We start from the raw sequence: 20,899 nt of genomic DNA, 5'->3' as shown, positions 1-20,899 counted from the left end.
CAAAGCTAGTTACGAAAATAAAATTGCCAAAGATTCCAAAGACAATCACAATGCATTATATAGTTATGTCAAGAATCTAAATGGCAATGCTCAGATCTTGTCTGAGCTACAACAGAATGCCATTAAATATACTGATCCCAAAAGTTCTGGGCAGGTATAAACTGTAACCTGCACCCAGGTCAATCCACCAATCCCACACCATCTAATGCCACCCAGGAATCTGCTGAAAATATTGCTAATGCCTTTAATAATTTTTTCACAGAAACAATCCAGTCCCTAGCTAATAAACTTACTATGACAAGCACTAATACTATGCTAACCACCCCTGCTATCCATCCCTTCTTTAACCTCCAAACAGTTTTTACCAACTTCATTCATGCCCTAATCAAAAAATTAAAACCAACCACCCTATCAGCTGACCTCCTACCAGTAGAGTATTTACAAAAAGCTGCAGAAACCATAGCATACCCCATTGCCATCCTAATCAATAGAACCCTAACAGAGGGCACTATCCCAACCATCTGGAAAGTATTCCATGTCATTCCACTACATAAGGGGGGGGACGTTCTACAGAACTCTCCAACTATAGACCCAAAGCCATCCTTTCACCACTAGCAAAGATCATGGAGAAATATGTCCACAAGCAACTTATGCACCATCTTACCCAGAACAACATACTACCTAACTCCCAACATGGATTCAGGCCACACCATAGCACCACTTCTGACCTTCCTTCTCTCTTTTACTAATGCTATCCACCAATATCAGAATAATAACATGCTTTCATCTGCCCTTTTCCTGGACCTATCAAAGGTCTTTGATATGGTCGACACTATCTACTTTTACAAACACTTAAAACCATTTCCCTGGACAACCTTGCTATTCAATGGTTCCTATCCTATCTAAGTGGTAGACAGCAAGGTGTCCTATGGCAGGATAAACTGTCCACCCTGCTTCCTCTCACCATCAGAGTCCCCCAGGGCTCTGTCTTAGGTCCTCTACTCTTTTCAATTTTCATTAGTAACCTCCACTCAGCCATCCCTGAAGCAACTTATATTCAATACGCCGATGACTCAGCACTGATCTGTATGGCCTCTTCCCTGTCCAACTTGCAAACCGTAACCCCGAATACATTTCACACAGTTGAAAACTGGCTCGCTAATCACCACTTGCTTTTAAACACCAACAAAACTAAATTACTCCTCTTCACCCCAACCAGTAGATCCACCCCTCACCTTCTCCATAACCTTCACCAATGGCTCCTTTATCACTCCTGACACCCACACTAAGCTCCTAGGTGTAATAGTTGACAAGAATCTCAAATTCAACATCCTGGGCTGTGTACTACATGAACTACAAAATGAACTGGCACCTCACCTAAGTGTCATGTTTAATCATAGCCTCACCTCAGGCTTCGTGCCCACTGAGTGGCATACAGCTAAAGTTATCCCACTCCACAAGGGGGGGATCCACCTTGGATCCCGGGAACTACCGTCCCATCAGTCTGACGAGCCTGATCTGCAAGGGTATGGAACACATTATCATGGAACTTATAAACAAAGACATTGGCAACCTTCAAACACTGGACCCCATGCAGTTTGGGTTTGTGAATGGCCGATCTTGTCTCCTGAACCTGACTGACTTCTTCGAATCAGTCTCCAGAGCTGTGGATGAGGATAAGGCAGTCCACACAGCCTCTCTGGACCCCAGCAAGGCCTTTGACACCATTCCCCACACTGGAATCATAGATAAACTTACTAAGCTGGGCATAAATCCCTGCATCACTCGATGGGTTGCCAACTGGCTTACTGACAGAACCCAAACTGTAAAAGTAGTGACTCCAAACAAGTGGAGTACCTCAGGGTTCAGTCCTGGGACCGCTCTTGTTTGGCATCTACTTCTCTGAAGTACAGGCCAACACTAAGGGACTCTGGCTAACAAAGTTCGCAGATGACTGCAAACTGGGAGCCATTAATGAATTCCCCAAATGATGTGGATATTCTACAAAAGGGCCTTACAGAAACAGATGCTTGGTGCCAGAGCCATGGGCTCAAGCTTAATGCCAAGAAATGTATAGTTATCCCCTTTGGAAAAAACATGTACCCATGAATTACCACATAGGTGGCAGTACTCTAAACACCGAAAGTGGATGAGAAACTTAGGGACACAGATGGACAGTGGTCTCAACTTCGATAACCACATCGCCACAACAGTCAGGAAATACTTCTATGTGGCACACCTCATCATTAAAGGCTTTTCATCCAGAAAAAAGGAGGTCATTGTCCCACTGTACTCATCCCTCATTAGACCCATTAGAGAGTACAACACCCCATTTGGTATGTACCTCACAAGACATCTGCAACAGCTGGAAAGGCCGCAGAAATACCTCACTAAAAGAATCACAGGCCTAAAGCAGATGCCCTATGCTGACCATCTAAAAAAACTCTAGCTATAATCTGTGGCATATCGTCTACTCAGAGGCGATCTCTGCTTAACATACAAGGCCATGTCAAACCCTGAGCTGTTGGACATGCTCCACTTAAAGAAATCCTAATCCCTCAGAGCCACACGCTCCAGGGATCTAAACCTTGTCATCACAATGAACAAAACATGCTGGAGGGATAGGCTCCTGACCCAGAGACTCCTCATACTCTGGCCATACATGTCAAGCAGAGCTCCTCCTTGGCCCTCTTCAAAAGGAACCTTGACGACTGGATGGGAGATAGGAAATTCACCCCGGGGATCATGTCAGTCGCCCTGCTAGACAGGGGTCCAGGGAAGTAAATATTGTGGGAAGAAATATCCAGGGAATTGTTATGGCTAGGCTTGTATAGGCCCTAGGGCCGATAGCCTAATACCAACCCATGAACCTGTGAGCTGATTCATTTGATACATTTCAAATGAACTTTTTAAGTATCTTACTGTACAGACCCCTTTGGTCCCTACTCTACATGGTCTTCCAATGATACACAAGGAAAAGAGAAGGCCATCTCCAAGATTGATAGTGTCAGGCAGGGGGTGGCTAACAGAGCCATTCTCTTTATATATGTAGAGAAAATATTAAAAACAGTTCTGGACAGAGCCTCTACCATACTTGGAGACACCAAGGATTTTTTACAAATTTTTTTTTAGCTGTGCAAAAGATAAGCAAGCCATTTCCACATTGGTAGATGTATGTTCTTTGTTAAACGTTGTACCTAATTCAGTTGGAATTGATTTTGTCTATTTCTTATGAACAACAGTGAATATACTGAAGGACAAATCAGTTTGATCGATAGGTTACTGGAAATGGTCTTGAAGAACAATGTTTTTGCTTTTAAGAATGAATATTATATTCAGAAATCAGGAAGAGCAATGGGCACCACATATACAAATTCTTATGCCGACATGGTCATGGCACAATGGGAAATCACAGAGGTTTTAGTTAACAGCCAGTTTTTGAGCCATATTTGCTATTATAAAAGCTTTGTGGATGATATTTTTCTTTTATGGATATGTTTGACTAGGGCTGTTCAAGAATTTTTAGAATTTGTGAACTCTTTCACCTCCTTCTTGAGATCCAATACGAGTTTCTCAGAGATAGATGCTGATTTTCTAGATGTCAGTGTTATTAAAAATTCAGATTTCACCTTGACTACTAGGTTGTTTAGGAAACCATGCAGGAAGAACAATCTCAGATTTCACTTTGACTACTAGGTTGTTTAGGAAACCAAACCATGCAGGAAGAACAATCTCCTGTATAGGAACAGTATGCACCCCCCATTTATATAAGAATGTTATTAAGGGGCAAGGGATGAGAATGTTTAGACGTAATAATGATGATGAAAGTTTTAAAGGTGCTTTAAGTAACCTGAAGTAAGAACTTTCTGACAGGAGATACTCTCATAAAGAAATCAATACATTTTAACACCTGATAGTATAGGTAGGTCTGGGAAAGCTAAACCATTTTTATCAGATCCACAGGTTTCTAATAGATCAGAGGACAAATTAGGGGTGCCTGTCTCCTATTCTTCTAAAGTTAATAAAGTTTGTGAAATCATGAAAAAGAACTGGCACATTCTGACAGCAGATGACAAGATTAAAGAAGTGGTGGGAGGGCACTAAGGTTTTGTTTAAAAAATCAGAAATGTTTGAAACATATTTTGTTATAAAGGTAACTGTGCTTCATGTGTTGCTTCATAATGTGCAGGGACCTACAGTTGTAGGACTTGCAGTGTATGTAAATATATACTTCAAGAGAGAGACTTTATTCAATCTACTACCAAGAAAGTTTATACTTTTTTCTTTTTATGCCGATTGCACGAGTAAGAACCTAGTGTACTTAGCTAAGTGCCAAGCCTGCCTGGTATTTTATGTGGGCAAGACCAACCATTCCCTTTGTGAATGTATATGTGAACATCTTTGTGAAATTCTTAAATTAGATAGGAATAATGCACTAGCCAAGCATATATCTTGTCATGGTTCTGGTCATACTTTTACTTTTTCAGTGCTGCAGCTGATTTCAGACTGTGAGAATGGGAGATCTTACTAATAAAACAGATGAATAAATAATGAGATGGATTATTTTCTTTCAACAGTACAAGGGTTATGGTCTGAATGAGACTGTACCTTTAAAACCATCAGACAGCAATCAGTGCAAGTGGTAACACAGGCTGCAGTGTTCTTTAGCATGGATGACCTTTCATTTGGATGGTTAAACTTCATTTTTTGAAAACAAAAAATAAACATATATATATATATATATATATATATATATATATATATATATACACACACACACACACACACATACATATATATACATATATATATATATACACACACACACACACACACACACACATATATATGAGAGAGAGATTTTTGAGTTTGTTCTAAGTTAATAGGGGATGTAGGCACTTTGAAAATCTATTTAGTTTTTTGTTTGGAGGGGGGGATTGCCTTTCAGTGAGGTCTTAAACTGATTTGCACCAAGTGCATCTATCCCAAGCTGAGATTTTATATAGATTTAATCACAGTGACCTGTAATACCAGTAACCCTTACACAAGATCAAGAAAATGTGCAGCTGCGACTTCTCATGTGCAAGAACCTTCCTCGTGGATTCTGTCAAAGGAAAAAAAGACAGACATCTACCCCTTCCTTTCTCAATATCAGGCTGTGAGACTGCAATAAGATGGTTAGCTTGCAAATATTCATAAATATGGACATTTACAACTCTTTCAAGAACCTTTGCAGGGAGACTAAGAATATAGACTGTCAAAAATTGTTTAATTTACTTGAAGAACCACAGCTGTTAAGTAAATAATTGATCTCTCTTTCCAGATCACTGGGACTGCTCTTTCCCCAACAATATGGTTTATTACATTGGTAAAAGGATCTAAATATTACCTGAAATATAAACAGAACCAGTTGGTATGGTCACTGTTGCCCCAAAGGATTTCCTACTCATGGAATAAGTTCCCAACTATCGATCAAACAATACAGCTCTCTAGTTCCGTTTAAAACCAGCATTGATGAGTGAATGAGGATATGGAAATTAACCCCTGGACTGAGTAGTCAGACATTAGACATGTATACACAGGAGAAAGAGGAACCTACCCAGTGAAAAAGCTAGCTAACAGTCTATTGGGCCAATTACCTAGCAATAACCCAAGAACCTACAATAGGAATGGCACAAGGGGGTGCAGATGACTCAGTGAATTATGGTGAAATGCCATGTTTACTAGGAGACCTGAAAACATTTGTAGGATTTGTCTGTTAGTTGTAAAACTCACTTCCTTTAGTCTTAGTCTAAATCTCCATAAGAAAGTGAACATAATATCAAACAGCATTTGTATCGATATGAGGTATTACAGAAATGAAACAGTCTTTAAAACTTATTTTCAACAGTGTACTCAGATGTAGAAGGGAAAGCAGGAGGGGTGTTTGTGTCTAAAACACTGATTATACCATACCAGTATTCCGCATTTTAATAGGATTATTTAGTAAGGAAGAAGTCCTGCTTTCTAGTCTTGAAAATCCTACAAGAATTCCTGCTTTGTCTACCTTAGTTTAGGGATGCAGCTGTTCTGAAACACTGGGCCTACAACTTAGTCTACTGCACATTAGATTTTTTTGACAATGATGTTAATCAAAGAACACTAGACTGTTCTCTTTATATAACAATAATGGGGCTACATTATATGGTTATGAAATATTGCACTGCAACATACATAGTAGGAATATGCTTTAAAACAGACTAACCACCAGCTTAAAAAGTGCAATTCACAGCTAAAAAATACCTTGCTTGGACATCTTTAATAGAGACAAAGATTATGTCGAGAGCCATCCAGTGATTCTAAGTATGGAATTCATACAAGTGGTTGTTCATTGTGTCATGTGCTACTGTTGCACATGTAATATTTTTGGAAGTTATGAGAGCACCCAGTAAAAATGCTTTCCTTCATTCATGGTTTAATGTAGAAGGAAGACAGTGCCAAATAATTGGTGTACTTCTCTGACAAGGCAAACTTTTCCCGGGTGCAGTCAGTCTTTCAGCTTCCAAGTAATAGGATGGGTTCAGTAACTCAGCGCAGGGTATCCTTAGCCATTGGTTTGGAGAGGATGAAGACATACAGACATCAGTAACACTTAGGAACTTATTCCTGACTTCTTGAACCCCAGATTTAGCACACGTCTACCTGGTACAGACTGATGATGTTCTTCTGCCAGAACAGTGACTCGATTCATACATATATGGGATTTGTCTTGCTTAAAGAAGGTATACTGATATACTCCAAGACAATGCTTTCTCTGTCATATATAATGGGTTTGAGACACATTTCATATGCACTAAGTCTGTCAGAACAACTGAAGTCTAGAAATGCATTACATTGCTTAAATGTATTATACATTTTCCCAATATTTTATTGAAATATTGTTAGATATATATTTAGACATTTATAAGTGCATATATACTTTTGTTTATTAGAATATATGTGTAACAAATATAACAGTGCACGTACACTTCTGTTTGTTAGTTAGATCCATGCACATTTCTGTTTGCTAGAATATATGTAGAAAAATATAGCTAGTTATATGCATGTACACTTCTGTTTGCTAGAATAAATGTAGGAAAATATAGTCAGTTAGACTGCTCTTAGCTGAAGGCATCCAACTGCGTATGTAATGCAAAACATCTTTCTGTCTGGTACAACTTCAAGGAAATGCTAATAAGGATAACTCCTTAATTCCGGAGACTCAGGTGCAAGAAATGAATAACCTCCCTTCTGAGTTGGAAACAGAAACAGGAATGACTCCCTAGATTGTCACATAATTCACCTTGAAATAGAACAGAAAGTAGCTTTAACAACAGACCGCATTACATCAATATCAAAAGACTGCTTTCATAAAAAAGTATAAAATAAACATTGACTTAATAATATTAGATCTGATTTCTTGTTAGATCTGTATACTGGAGAAAAACATCCATGCTGTCTGAAAATCTTAATGTGAGACATTAAAGCTGTAAACTGCACAGTATTGTACATGCCGTCTGTTGCATAGACAAGTTATTTTATTAGTACTGTGCAAGAAAGTTAGTAATATAGTGCTGAAGAGGTTAATAGTCTGTAAAGTTCAGTGCATTAACCAGACTTTGTTTTAGCAAGGCACCAAAGCAGCAGCACAGACATCTGCATTTAATTTTTCAGTGGCAAGCCTTGCCTTTATTCGAACAGAGGGGGAGTGGTGTGGTGCCTTGTATAAGGTCACTTCAGGAAAAGCGCAGTAACTAACATTTATGTATGTGATTGAGTCCTGAATAGGAGAACTTCAGTTCCCACAGTTTGCAGCAGTACAGTTCCCCAGACATCTGGATCCAGAGTACGACTGACATGTAGGAAGGAAGCAGTGCCATAAATTCTTCAGGTCAGCAAATTCTCAGGTTTCACATCTGCAACTGCCAGCTTCATTTTACCACCTTTTCAAGTAACTACAGAAGTTGTCAAACCATCTACTGTGATCAGACTAGCCATCTGAACCCTGGTGGAACTGGTAAGAAAATCTTATGACAGTATGGATGCCATTAAACAGGCTAGTAAAAAGGGTAGTAAACACAGTTTTACTCAATGTGTAAATTTTAGACCACCTACAGAGTTTGTATAAACAGCATGTTAGCAAATGTAATACCTTATTAGGGCAAGTTGACAGTCAGGAATTATTACCTTTGACTGGTATCTCCAACAGAAAAATCTGTGGTATGATAGTAAATGTTTATTGTGCAAGTCATATAAAACTGCCTTCCGTGTACAATGTCATAAAAAAGTATAGTTCAAACAGTTGTTAATACTAAACAACCAGATAAGGGTCATGCACTAGCATTATTTCCAGATGTTAAACAGTTATGTCCTGTCACCACATGTGAAATGTTAATTTCAGAGTTACAACAGCAGTCAAATCAGTTATTGACAAAATCCCCTCTGCATCTTGTTACACCCTTTGGAAAAAAGTGGAATGAAGCCACTGCACAGCACAAAACAGATAAGGACAGATACGAGGTTCATTGTGAACTGACAAAAACATTTAATATGCAAATACTTTTTTTTCAGAAGTGCATAAGAGCTTTAGAGTCAGCAGAAAGTACAGTTGTGTACACTTACCATAAATGTAGATGTTTGAGTGTATTCACTGTTGCAGGTCATCACATCTGGGTTATCTGCTTGCAGTAGCCCTCAATCAGTCTGATTAACAAAGTCTTGGGTCCTGCATGAGTTGCTGTCCCTTCTTCCATGATGTCAGGTAGTCAGTGGTATAAAACATGCAGCCGATGCCATTACATCAGTTTTTCTTGCCCCAGATGTCAGGTGCCCCCTAATGGGAAGCAATTAAATCTATAAATATACAAGGTTATACCTCCAACAAAAACGCAAATACACCAAAAAGCTTTTGAGCATAGTAAAGGAGAGTGGAGGTATAGCCAAAAGAAGTAAGGGGGCTGGAGGGAGGGTAACTAGGACTGCAACAGTGAATACACTCAAACATCTATATTTGCGTTAAGTGTACACAACTGTACTATGTTCTTCATGTTTCACTGTTGCAGTCATCACATCTGGGTAGATTTCCAAAGCTAAGGATGGGAGGAGGAATTTAGGTTTAGCATTAGGACCAACTAAAGGCCCTGCAAGACTGCAGTGGCAAAGTCAGCTCTGGATTTAGAGAAGATTGGTAGATGGTAATGCTTGGTGAAGGTGTGTACAGAACTCCAGGTAGCAGCTTCTAGGATGTCCACAGTAGGGATGCCTATGAGAAAAGCTGTAGAGGTAGATGCAGCCCTGGTTGAGTGGGGTCTGATCCCCTGTGGGATAGGTTTTCCATGGTGCTTGTAGCAGAAATGAATGCAATGGCCTCTCCATTTGGAAATGGTTTGCTTTGAAACAGCCTTCCCCTCTGCCCCTGCAGCAAATGCCACCAACAAAGGAGTGCATTATCCATTCCCCTTTGTTCTGTGGATTAGGAAAGAAGGTTGGCAAATAAATGGACTGATTAAGGGCCACACTGGATACCACCTTGGGTATGAAGGAGGGATTGGTCCTGAGGGATACCCTGTCCGCATGAAAGATGATGAAAGGCTCCACTGCCATGAGGGCCTGTAATTCAGATACCCTTCTTGCTGAAGTGATTGCTAAAAGGAAAGCTGTTTTCCAAGAAAGGAATTTTAAGTCTGCAGTAGCAGCTGGCTCGAAAGGAAGAAGAGTGAGTTTCTCCAATAAAAAGTTAAGGTCCCAGGCTGGAGTTGGAGGTCTCCTGGGTAGTCATAGATTTCTGGCCCCTCTGAGGAACTGCTTGAGCAGTGGATGAAAGAAGAGGGGAGGTTCTGTGTTAGAATGAAATGGCTGAAGCATGAATCATGATGGAGGAGAAAGACAGGCCCTTGTGAAGCATCTCAGTTAAGTATTGTAAAACCTGAAGTAAGTCGGGCACTGCTGTGCTCATCCCTTGAGAATGGTTCCAGGCACATAATCTTTTCCATTTTCAGCATAAGATTTTCTAGTACTAGGCCTCCTTGCCTCTAAAATATCCATCACTGGTTTAATGAGGGATGGTAAAAGAGAGATTAGGTAATTCGCCAGGCTTCTAGGTTCAGAGTTTGAAGCTGAGGGTGCAGAATCTGGTTCTCCTGCTGAGACAATAGGGTAGGAGTCTGAGGCAGGTGCCATGGGGCCAACAGTGACACACTGCACAAGAGGGGGTACCAGTGTTGGCGTGGCCAGTCTGGTGCAATCAAAATCATCCTTGGTTGGTCTTGTTTGATCTTTATTAGTACTTTGGAGAGCAAAGGCAGAGGAGGAAAGGCATAAACTGATAGGTTTTTCCAGCTGAAGGACAGAGCATCCACTTTCCAAGCTTGTTTGTGGGGAGACCTTGTGCAAAATTTGTCCAATTGATAGTTCTGGGGGGAGGCAAACAGGTCGATATCTGAGCTCCCCCATTTGCTTGTCAACGTGTTGAAAATCCTTGGTTTCAGTTTCCACTCGTGTGGGTCCATGAGGTTTCTGCTTAGTTCGTCTGCCAGTGTATTAAGTTTTCCTGGCAGGAATTGAGCATGTAGATGCACTTGGTATCTCAGAGCTGTGTTCCACAATGCCATGGTTAGTCTGCAGAGGGGGTAAGAATGTGTACCCCCCCCGCTTGTTTATGTACCACATAACAGTGGTGTTGTCCGTCTTTACCATTAATTGTCCTGGAAAATGTGGTCCTTGAAGGCTGTCAGAGCATTCTGTACAGCTTCTTTTTGATTGATATGCAGGTGCATTTGACTTGGGTTCCATTTGCCCTGAATGCACTTTCCTGCCAGGTGAGCCCCCATGCGTAGTCTGATGCGTCTGTTGTTAGGGTTTGGACAGCAGGGGGTAGTGAGAATGGTAGTCCCTTGTTTTGGTGGCAGGTCTATACCCACCAAAGAAACTCTAGGCATAGGCAAGGTATGATAGGAATCATTGCTTCTAGATCCTGAGAATGTTGACACCATAGGCTTTTCAGATACCATTGTAGTTTCCTCATATGCAGTCTTGCATATAGAATTAGAAGAATGCAAGAGGCCATGAACCCTAAGGCTTGTAGTATTTGCCACTTGTTTGAAGTAGGCTGTCAAATGAATTTGTTTCTCTGGCATGAGCAAAGCCATCTGGGAAGTTGTATTCAAGCTTGCTCCCAGGAATATAATTTGTTGACAGGGTACCAGGTGTGATTTCTTTTAATTTATGGTGTATCCCAGACAAGCTAACACCCTTTGTACAAAGGCCAGATGATTCAAAAGTATGACCTGGCTTTCTGCCTGAATTAGACAATCGTCCAGGTATGGGTATATCTGAATATTTCTTTGCCTGCAAAATGCAATGATTGGAGCTAGGCACTTTGTAAATACCCTGGGCACAGTAGATAAGCCAAAGGGCAGTGTAGAGAACTGATAGTGCGTGTAGCCTGCTTTGAAGCGTAGGTATCTTCTGCAAGATTCCCTGATTGGGATATGCAGGTATGCTTCCTTTAAATCTAGTGTGCCAACCAGGCATCTTTGCCTAGCATTCGGAGCAACTGGTGAAGAGTCAGCATCTTGAATTTTGGAATCACCAAAAAGGAGTTTAGAGTAGACAGGTCCAGGATAGGACGCCATGAACTGTCTTTTCTGGGTACCAGAAAAAGTCTTGAGTAGAAACCTTGTCCCTTTTCCACTGCTGGTACCAATTGAATAGCCCCCATGCTTAAGAGAGAAAGTACTTGCGTTTGGGCCTCTGCCCACTAATTTGGGGGTAGATCTGGCCATCCACTTGGTGTTGGTAATGTGTGGAAGTGAAATCTGTATATTTAAAACCCATTTGTCCTGGGTAATGAGTACCCAGTTCTTTGCATGTAGAGCAATCTTTCCCCACAAAGGGGCAGTCAGTTGAGAAGTCCTTGGAAGTTTTAAAAAAAAAGTCATTGAGACAGTTTACCATAGGGGGGAGTTTTATTACTCCCCGATTTAGAAGTGGAGGTCCCCCACTGTTTAGTCCTGTGCGTGCCCTGGGACTGAAGCCTGGGAGCTCTGCTGGATCTGGGTTTGGACTGAGAAGGTCTGGAAGAGGCAGGAAAGGACCAATTCTTGGAAGGCCAGTGCCTACTAAACCTTGGGGTTGTACTTGCAAAAGATCTTTAACAGTTTGCATTGATTTAGCTTTTTCCTCCATCTTTTTAATAACTTCTTCTGCCTTGTTGCTAAACAGGCGGTCCTGGTTTAAGGGAGCATCCAGTAATTTCACTTTAACATGATCTGGCAAGGATTGCTCCTTAATCCAAGCATGCCTCCTATGTACAGACTCAGTTACAGCAGCCCTGCAAGATGCCTCTAGTGAATCAAAACCACATTGCAAAGTATGTTTTCCAACTTGTTCAGCTGAATGCAGTAAATTTTGTAAATCCTTATTTTCAGCACAATCAGGAAAATACATAATTTTCTGTTTAAGCAATCCAATAATATGCTGATCATACTTTAACATATGAAACTGACAGTTTAAGGCCCTAATGGCCAAAGTTGCAGAAGTGTATACCTTTTTACCCCATCTATCCAGTGCCCTGGAGTCTCTATCAGAGGGGGTAGGATTTTTGGCAATAGTAGCTTTAATGCCCTTGGGTCCCTGTGAAATGGTCTCAGGATCCGCAGTAGGATTTTTAAATAGGAACTTGTGAGAGTCAGGGACCCTGTAATATCCATCAGGTTTTCTGGGAGCAGGAGGTAAAGAGTCAGGGGCCAAGCTAGATTCCAAAAAGGTATAATCAACAATGTCTAGTACAGGAGGTATGGCTAAAGACCTGTGCTGGGGCAGTAGTAAGAAATCCCCAAGCCTCTTTTTACAATCAGAGAAATCCTGACTGTCCCAATGAAAATGCTCCCTAAGAATATGCAAGGTTTCACCAAAAGAGAAATCCCCTGGGGGAGAAGCAGAGGGAATAGAGTCCTCACCATAAGAATCCTCATAGGCAGATAAGGGTAAATCCTGGTCATCAGAGGAAACAGAAAATTCAGAATCCTGGTCAGAAATATCATAAGCAAACTCAGTCCTAGGTCTCTTAGAGGGGGGAAGGCTGGCTTCCCCTAATTAAAGCAATAAGGTCTTCAGCCATTCTTATAATTTGTTTTTTAGGCATAGAGGCCTGACCATGTGGTCTGAGCGTCAGTTTTTTAGGCATGGTTCGAGATTTAGGCCTTGCAGAAGAATATGGCATCAGTTTAATGCGCAAGTCAGTAGGCCTGAATACACACTCAGAAGCCGGTGCCTGCACAGCGGCTCCGGACCCATCCAAGGTAGAGACATCCACAGGTTCCACAGTTGAAGCATCTCACGGCATACTCTGAATGGGTCTCAATAGAAGCCTGCGAATCTGAAGTAGCAGGTATCACGGGCTGCAAAAGCACCTCACTGAGTACCAGTGAACTGGCAACTGGCTTAGAAGCGTCGGCAGCAGCTTTGGTCCTAGGCAGCCTGTCTCTGTCTTTATCTTTGCGTTTTTTCGGAATGTCGGTAGTCGGATGGCTTACCAAAGACATATCGGGATAATTAAACAGAGCACCAAAATATTTAGAAGCGAAAATATACCGATGATGGATAGTTCGTGGTTTAAATAAGGCACAAAACTGACAGCGCAGTATGTCGTGGTCAGGGCCTTGGCAAGGAATACAGTATGAATGAAAATCTTTATGAGGTATTTGCTTTCCACAAGTAATGCAATTATTTACTTTTACTGACATCGGTTTAGAGCAAGAAAAAGTTTCCCAATGGGGTACTTAGCTTTTAGTTGAAGAATTTGGTTCTGAAACTCTAAAATGAACATTTCAGGAGTCGGCCAACCGGCACTTGCTAACTGCTTCTGCTTTGAGCACCGCACGGCAAGAAAGACTGATGTAATGGCGTCGGCTGCATGTTTTATACCCCTGATGACCTGATGTCAAGGAAGAAGGGACAGCAACCGACGCAGGACCCAATACTTTGTTAATCAGGCCGACTAAGGGCTACTGCAAGCAGATAACCCAAATGTGATGACTGCAACAGTGAAACACGAAGAACATCAGGTTACTAAGACATATCAGACAGTCCGTGCAAACTTACAAGACAAGAAAAATCTGGTTAGTAAAGAGTTAAAGAGAGACTTCTTCTTTCGGCTGCTCCTGTTAGGGGTCGCCACAGCAGATCAACTGTTTCTATTTCTTCCTGTCCTCTGCATCTTGCTCTGTCACACCAACCATCTGCATATCCTCTCTCACCACATCCATAACCTTATCTTAGGCCTTCCTCTTTTCCTGTTACCTGGCAACTTCATCCTTAGCATCTTTTTCCCAATATATTCTGCATCCCTCCTCAGCACATGTCCAAACCAACGTAATCTTGCCTCTGTGGCTTTGTCTCCAAACCTTCCAACCTGGGCTGACCCTCTAATATACTTATTCCTAATCCTGTCCATCCTCGTCACACCCAGTGCAAATCTTAACGTCTTCAACTGTGCCACGTGAACCTCTGACTCCTGCCTTTTTGTCAGTGCCACTATCTCCAACCCACATAACATGTCTGGTCTCACTAACCTCTTGTAGCCCTTCCCTTTCAATCTTACTGGTACTCGTCTGTCACAAATCAATCCTGACACTCTTCTCCACCTACTCCATCCTGCCTGTACTCTCTTCTTCACCTCTCTTCCACACTCACATTATTAGTTAAAGAGAGAGACTCCAGATCTTAAACAGCAATTAGCTACGTTGACAAAAAATAATTTACAACACTCTACTCTGCATTTAGAAAATGGTTAATGTACACAGCATGATCTGGTGTATGGACAAATGCATTACTCAGATGTTTCTGGATTTTTATTCCCCAATGTTTTAAAACTTTCATCCAGTTAAATCAAAATTCTTAGAAATTAAACAGTAAAGTAGGAAGTATGACACTGTCTTCATGGCAGGGGCAGCCTTTCATAGCTAAGTTGTAAAATCATTTTAAAATCACCATTTCAAATAACAGAAAAGTTCTACTGCATAAAGATCAAATGAGAATAATCAAAAGCAGTAAAGAGACGGAGTCACAAAAGTGACAGCTATGTATTTTCTTTTCAGAAAATAAAACTGAAGCTGCCTAGAGTGTATCTGTTTGGAATACAGAAGAGCAAAAGGCAGAAGACAGCAGATGTAAATAATATAAATGGTTGTGATTTTATACATGTGTTAGTTAAGCCAATTATCTCTTTTGTTTTTTTTACATTTTTTTGTAATTGTATAATAGCACCAGGAGTAGCAGACAGCCCAGCAGAAAAAGCATACAAGACTAATGTTAGTAACGTAAAGTTGTACTGGGCAAATGATACTACAAATAGAATTCAAGGTAATTTCTCTAGTCCAGGGGGACAAAAATGTCATGTTGGAAATCTTTGCTTAGACCAAAGTGTCACGGTTTGGAAAATAGCCAAAGGGCAAGCATATATTCAATTTTCACAGTGTGAAGCAAATATATCTTTACAAAACAATACTGCTATGAAATGTTGCATACTACAGGGGGAAAGGGCATTCTATCTGTGTAAACAGTACTGCATTTTGTGTCTTTTGGCTTTTCCCGGGTAGGGGTCGCCACAGCGGAACTCCAGTCCGCTAATGATTGGTAGTTGATTTTTACATGTCGAGTTACCAGCCCTGACACATAACCTTCAACGAAGGTACGCCCATTCATGCATATCTCCATGCAGAAGACGCTCTAGCTGAGAGACGAACCAGACAGTGTCTTACTGTGAGGCGACAACACTACCGCAGGACCACCACCGCATAAGGGACTAAAATAAAAGTACAAGAGGGAAACATACTGGGCTGTATTAAAGACTCAATAATCATTGGAAGACATCCTTGCCTTTTGTAATCAGAACTTTTAATAATAATCCCACAGCCAAGTTTGATCAAGTAATCAGGGTGCTATCAACATGTACTGTAGTGTGGTAAAACTACCAGAAAACATTAGTACATTTTAATATCTCATTTCCTCCTGATACTACTGGCTGTAGAAGATGGAGGACTTGACATGACACTCTTAGGGGGTGTGAGTACAAGCCTAGGGGCATTAAATTCAATTGACATAGAAATACTGGCAAACAGATTAAAACTGACAGGTCAGTATATTTCACAAATTGTACATCTACAGGCGCAATGGTTACCTACTATAGGGGCATCACAAAAAGAGCATGTTCATTTTCAAAACAAATTTCTACAATGTTTTAATGATTCTTTAATTACCAGATTAGGGTTTGATGTTAATGTTACTACATTTGTAGACTGGACTAAATGTACTTTACAGTGTTTGTATGTACAAATGCAAAGAAATTCAGTTCATTGTAAACTAATATCTAGTAATGAATATGTGTGGAGAACCATGTTTGAAAAATGTATCCCAAGAACTAACTGGATTGAAATGCACGGGCAGCAAACAGTCTGCACAAATACATATAGTACAGGAAAAGTTACACATAATAATATAACAAGTTCAAAAGTAATGTCAAGCTGCAGTTTTACCACAAGTTTTTGGACCACCATTCTATCCATATCAGTACTGGTTATCCCAACTAGAGGGAAATTATACTGATTTCTAAAATATATCTCATAAAACTGAATATTGCACTCATACAGCTAATGGACTGGTGTGTGATCAGTACTCAACAGTATATGAACCATGTTTTTTTTACAGCATTCCGTAAATCTATGTAACTGGACAATTTTACCTTCTAGTCGTTAAATGTTTTCAGAAATAGGCCCACAGTTTGTATGTACTGTAACAAATCAAAGTTTAGCATTTACTAAACAACTCCCTTTAGTAGGTTGTCTCAACAACCTTACCCATTTAGTAAGGCATAATGACACACGTGTTTACTCCAAAAAACAAAACTGTAATGCCTTTGCAATGGAATCCACAAGCGTTGTCAATGATTAATGTAGGATGTTCAGTAGAATCACTGCATAGAGCCATAAATGAAATTAAACAGCTAACTGAACAGTTGCAAAAGGTTAATAAAACAATCCTAAGTCATGAATTAAATTCTGTAATTGTAAAAAATAAGCTAATCAAGCTCGCAGAAAAACTGAAGCCGATACAGCTCATAACTGGTGGGACATTTTCACAGAATGGTCTTCAAAAGGGAAGAAGTTGTTAGATTGGATAATTCACCCAATTCTAGTAGTAATGGTTGTTATAACTATGTTAACTGCATGGAACTGTGTTTGAACTTGCTGTATCAAAAGAAAACTAAAGGTTTTGTTTCCCAATGTGTTCTCTGTAAACCATAACGAAACCTACGATTTGACCAAAGAATATACCAATGTAACCTGTTTTGTGTGTTTTACAACAAAAAGAGAGCACTGTTAGATATATATTTAGACATTTATAACAGTGCATATATACTTTTGTCTATTAGAATATATGTGTAGTAAATATAACAGTGCATGTATACTTCTGTTTGTTAGTTAGATCCATGTACATTTACTTCTGTTTGCTAGAATATATGTAGAAAAATATAGCTAGTTAAATCCATGTACACTTCTGTTTGCTAGAATATATATATGAAAATCTAGTCTGTTAGACTGCTCTTTGCTGAAGGCATCCAACTGCGTATGTAATACAAAACATCTTTGTGTCTAGTTCAACTTCAAGGAAATGCTGATAAGGATAACTCCTTAATTCCTGAAACCAAGGTGCAAGAAATGAACAACTCCCTACCGGGTTGGAAACAGAAACAGGAAAGATTCCCTAGATTGTCACATAATTCACCTTGAAATAGAACAGAAAGTAGCTTAACAACAGACTGTATTACCATCATCAAAAGACTGCTTTCATAAAAAAGTATAAACATAGCAGTGACTGAATAATGTTAGATCTGATTTCTTGTTAGATCTGTGTACTGGAGAACATCATCCATGGTGTCTGAAAAGCTTAATCTGAGACATTAAAGGTGTAAACTGTACAGTACTATACCTGTCATCTGTTGCATAGACAAGTTATTTTAATAGTACTCCACAAGAAAGTTAATATAGTGCTGAAGAGGTTAATAGCCTGCAAAGTTCAGTACATTACTCGGACTTTGTTTTTAGCAATGCACCAAAGCAGCAGCACAGACATTGGCATTTCATTTTTCAGCCATCTATAACGCACATGGTCTTGACTGGGCGCATGTGAGAACAAAGACAACTGTGTATTACTAACTATGAAAATAGATCTATAGGACTTGGGAGAATGATTCAGGGCTTGGATAGATATCACCCCTATAGACAGCTGTAAATATAGCCAAGAATATAACCTAATGCAGCCATATTAAAAAAAAATTATCATGGAGTCAAAGTCATAGTTCAGTGCACTTTACTGCACTCCAGTGTGAGTGAAATTAGTAAGCTTCAAAGGTAACCACATTAGATCTACTAAGGCTTCTAGTACAGAGCTCTTAACGAATGAGTGCTTTTGTCCCATTTCCTTCTTCAGCCTAGGCTAGCCAGGAGGAGGCCAAGACCTTCATAGGATCATAGGATCATAGATTAGTACTAGGCTAACTTGCCCCACATGAGCCATTGTAAAGCTAATAAATTTATTGTGAGACTCAAACCCTGCACTTTATGTTTGTAAGGCAAACACCTTAACCATTAGGCCACCCTCCCAACACACACTGATCCCAATTCTATCCCACAAGGCAAACATATCCCACCAAATTTGATGGCATTACATTCCCTAACCCAATTACAGCTGCTACTTCTTTCACAAAGACAGGCAGAAATTCCTGTGCTAGACTATTTCCATTCAATATTTCAGCTACACTGAATAGCATACTATCCCAACCATTTGCTTTCCTACCTTTTCTTCTTCTTTCTTCACTTATTAGGGAGATCGCCATCTCCACAGTACACAGAGGTGCACCCCAGCCAGAAACTTATTTCTTCATGCAAAACAGGATAAAATGATATACCGGTCAGCTTCTTTCCATTCTAACCCCATTGGCTAGCGACTGACCAAGAAGATGAGCTTTTAATCTAAATGACTGGATCATTACCAAACCAATTACCTCATCTTACATATGTCCCACATTTTTCTAATCGTGTCCCTTTCCCAAAGTCACGATTGGCTGTCTGCCTCACCCTGACTAACACAAATTGATTCTGCCTTGTTTTAGCCACATATTCACTATCAGGCCTTTCTGTATATGTACACACACATATAGATAGATACAGATATATATTATATATACATACCAGTAACCTAAGTTTTGCAAAACATGATATGAAAAAGTCCTGAAGAAAAAAAGAAAGAAACCAAAAGCACTTAACATTTATGTTACTAACTCCCTGCTAGAATCCTTCTTACAACAGATGTGGTTGTCTGTAATATTTACTGATTTCACTCGCACTGGATTGAATTATGACTGGGACTCCATGGCAGATTTTTTTTAGAAATCTGGCTGCATTAGAGTTATAACTCTGATCTTATCTGGAAAAATAGTGCTCTGCCATCCCTGTTATAACACATGGTACTGCTACAGAAAGCTCTTGATTTTCAAGAATATAACCTGAGATCATGTAATAATGGCAGAAAATGCTGAGGTCACTGTTGTGTTGCCACCTATAATTTATACACAAGTAAAACTTGACCAAGGATGGAACGTCGAAGGCCATCTTGAAGAACAGATCATAAAACTTGCCCAATCAACCATCTTCTTCCTTAAAGGCAGCTTTTAAACAGAGTTGGGAGCTGCAACCCACATAATACAGTCTTATCTGGTTCAGCGATGATGGCTCACCATATCGAATGCACTTAACACATCAAGGAAAAATACCCAGTTAGTGTTCTTCTTTCAGCTTTTCCCAGTTATGGGGTTGCCACAGCGGATCACCTGTCCGCTCATGATTGGCAGTGGAGTTTTTTACGGTGTCGAGTTGCCAGCCTGGCGCCCATCCTTCCACAGAAGGCGCACACATGCATGCACTCATGCCTAGGGCCAATTTAGAGTATCCAATCCACTTACAGCATGTCTTTGGGATGTGGGAGGAAACAGGAGCACCCGCAGGAAACCCACACAACCACAGGGAGTACATGCAGACTCTACACAGAAGGCACCCCAGTTGAGGGTCGAACCGGAGAACCTCTTGCTGTGAGGTGGCAACGCTAACCACTGCACCACCACAGCCGCCCAAAAAATACCCAGTTAGTCACGGCTGCCTAAATCACTCTTATGGCAAAAAGTGCATCATCAGTCATATGACCCGTTCTAAACCCACACAGGAACAACATGCATTAATGGGCAGATCCCCTCACCCCCCCAAGATCCTCAGAAAAAGAACAGAGAACAGCAGCAAGACAGAAACAACCTCCTTCCATATACTGGTAACTTGACTAATTGCTGTATGCAAGACAGTAAAGACAGATACTGAATTAGCAAAAAGATGGAATGTTTTGCAATCTATATAAATAGGGAAATGTGTTTGTTAGCAGCATGTGATCATGGTTTAAGTTTCTTAAGAGGAAGATATAAGTGCAGCAAGCTACATATAAGCAAATGAATGAATGAGCATAGGCAACCTGTTGGTACAGGTGCAGGATGTCTGCCTATGACACTAGTGATCTGGGATCGAGAGAGAATACGGCTTCAACAGCCATAGGGCAACCAACGACCTTTATTGAGAGTAGGGAGACTGCATGGGTTTCTGTGTCACAATGCTACTCTCTAGTAGAGGCTGGACAGTAGCATTAGTGTTTTCATAATGCATACATGCCCAAAAAGAGGACGGAAAATGTCAATGCACTGTGGACAGGAATGCCCATGGAAAAATGTATATGCCACTGTATTCATAAAAAATCCCTTTAGTTAGGATAAGTTCACACATGG

The 20,899-nt window shown here is 40.4% G+C and overlaps 1 protein-coding gene across 1 annotated transcript in view; it reads right to left on the bottom strand.

Annotated features, from left to right (window-relative positions):
• The window catches only part of LOC122811974 (protein phosphatase Slingshot homolog 3-like), a 1,030,454-nt gene that overhangs the window by 545,812 nt on the left and 463,743 nt on the right, over positions 1-20,899 (bottom strand). The gene's annotated exons all lie outside the window — the stretch shown is intronic.

Source organism: Protopterus annectens, chromosome 9.part0, assembly GCF_019279795.1.
Source record: "Protopterus annectens isolate FY-2018-M chromosome 9.part0, PAN1.0, whole genome shotgun sequence".
Lineage (NCBI taxonomy): Eukaryota > Metazoa > Chordata > Ceratodontiformes > Protopteridae > Protopterus > Protopterus annectens.
The sequence above is the reverse complement of the archived record's forward strand: the minus strand, read 5'-3'. Positions and strand labels throughout refer to the sequence as shown.